This window comes from Babylonia areolata, chromosome 35 (assembly GCF_041734735.1).
Source record: "Babylonia areolata isolate BAREFJ2019XMU chromosome 35, ASM4173473v1, whole genome shotgun sequence".
In the NCBI taxonomy this organism is placed as follows: domain Eukaryota; kingdom Metazoa; phylum Mollusca; class Gastropoda; order Neogastropoda; family Buccinidae; genus Babylonia; species Babylonia areolata.
This window is the reverse complement of record NC_134910.1, coordinates 12,697,823-12,699,916: the sequence shown is the minus strand read 5'-3', so window position 1 is coordinate 12,699,916 and position 2,094 is coordinate 12,697,823. Positions and strand designations below refer to the sequence as shown.

General features: G+C 40.5%; 1 protein-coding gene across 1 annotated transcript in view; it reads right to left on the bottom strand.

Annotated features, from left to right (window-relative positions):
• The window catches only part of LOC143278074 (LHFPL tetraspan subfamily member 2 protein-like), a 15,563-nt gene extending 14,905 nt beyond the window's left edge, over positions 1-658 (bottom strand). Inside the window, exon 1 of the mRNA XM_076583107.1 lies at positions 1-658. This exon is cut by the window's left edge and continues 411 nt beyond it. The gene's annotated coding sequence lies outside the window, so the exon portion shown is untranslated.
• Positions 659-2,094: the final 1,436 nt, after the last annotated feature.

Genomic DNA, 2,094 nt, shown 5'->3' with positions numbered 1-2,094 from the left:
TGGGTAGAACTTCACTGCTGCTCCTGAACTGTTCAGTTATTACTGTCGCTCTTGACTTGTGACAACTTTACTGTTGCTCTTGAATTTGGGTAGAACTTCACTGCTGCTCTTGCACTGTAGAACAGTTGTTTGTGAACTGTTCAGTTATTACTGTTACTCTTGTGACAACTTTACTGTTGCTCTTGAATTTGGGTAGAACTTCACTGCTGCTCCTGAACTGTTCAGTTATTACTGTTGCTCTTGACTTGTGACAACTTTACTGTTGCTCTTGAATTTGGGTAGAACTTCACTGCTGCTCCTGAACTGTTCAGTTATTACTGTCGCTCTTGACTTGTGACAACTTTACTGTTGCTCTTGAATTTGGGTAGAACTTCACTGCTGCTCCTGAACTGTTCAGTTATTACTGTTACTCTTGTAACAACTTTACTGTTGCTCTTGAATTTGGGTAGAACTTCACTGTTGCTCCTGAACTGTTCAGTTATTACTGTTGCTCTTGACTTGTACAACTTTACTGCTGCTCTTGAACTGGGGTTACTATTGCTCTTGAACTGTAGTTACTGCTGGTCTTGAATTGTAGTTATTGTTGCTCTCGAGCTGTAGTTATTGCTGCTCTTGAGCTGTAGTTATTGTTGCTCTTGAGCTGTAGTTATTGCTGCTCTTGAGCTGTGGTTATTGCTGCTCTTGAGCTGTAGTTATCGTTGCTCTTGAGCTGTAGTTATTGTTGCTCTTGAGCTGTGGTTATTGCTGCTCTTGAGCTGTAGTTAATACTGCTCTTGAGCTGTAGTTATTGCTGCTCTTGAGCTGTAGTTAATGCTGCCCTTGAGCTGTGGTTACTATTGCTTACTTGACACGTGGTTACGACTGTTGCTCTTGGATTTTGTAGTTAACGTTGTTGCTCAGTCTTGAGTCAGTTGTATCAGCCTTGCTCTTGAAGTGTAGTTTAAAATGTCGCCGAGTCTTGAGCTGTAGTTAATCTTGGCTCTTGGGGCTGTTGCTCTTGAATGGCATTTCCTGTCCGCCCGGCTATTGAGGTGCAGTTAATTAATTTTGCTCTTGACTTGTGGGTCACGTTGCACTGTTGATTGTCATTAACGTTGCTCCGCGGTCTTGAAATTTGTAGCGGTTAAAAGCAGCAGAAAGTGTTAATACAAATGTCAGTAATCAGACTTCATTGACGACTGGCTAATATCAGAGGATTGCCTGCACTCGTAAAAAAAAGGAAAAAAAAAAGACTCAGTGCGTCGAATATGGCTGGTACAAAAAGTAAGTTTACTTCAGCCACAACCAGAAAAATGTAGTAGTAGCAGTAGCAGCAGCAGTAGCAGTAGCAGTCACATGCACCAGTTCGCACCGCTGATTGACCTTGGAGAGAAAATAACTTCCCACAAATTAACTGGTTACTAGAGTTCGCGCAGACACGTTTCGTAAATAAACATATGGGCTGTGTCCGGAATTCCTCTCGAACATGTATTATTATTAATAACAGCTGCACAACTGGATCCCCGACAGCACACATGTAGGTCTGATGTCAGTCAGCAATTATAGTCCTCCAGGATTTCATTCACTGGATAACATTCTGTGTCTGTGTCACGGTGTTTTTAGTTTAAAAAAAAAAAATCAATAAAAAAAAATCACAGTTACACTCCTCTGATGGTAGAAGCCGGCTGCTTGCTAACGATTCTGAAACAGAGCAAAAAAAAAAAAAAAAAAAAAAAAAAAAAGTGTGTGCAATTTCAGACAATGGTTTTCAAACTGCACATAAACGCTACTGGCCATCGTATGCGGCTTCAAGTTCAACAATAACAATTATGTCTGCGACTGTTTTTTTAAAAATTTTTTTATCTTTATATATATATATATATATATTTTTTTTTAATGACAGCTGCTGCTCTCAAGTTCTTGCCTGCTGTTTAAGTGCTGTTGTACATTATTGCCGCTTGAATGCTGGAAAAATTATGACTGAATGTCACGACAAATCACACACACACACACACACACACACACGCGTGTGTGTGTGTGTGTGTGTGTGTGTGTGTGTGTGTGTGTGTGTGTGTGTGTGTGTGTGTGTGTGTGTGTGTGTGTGTGTGTGTGTGT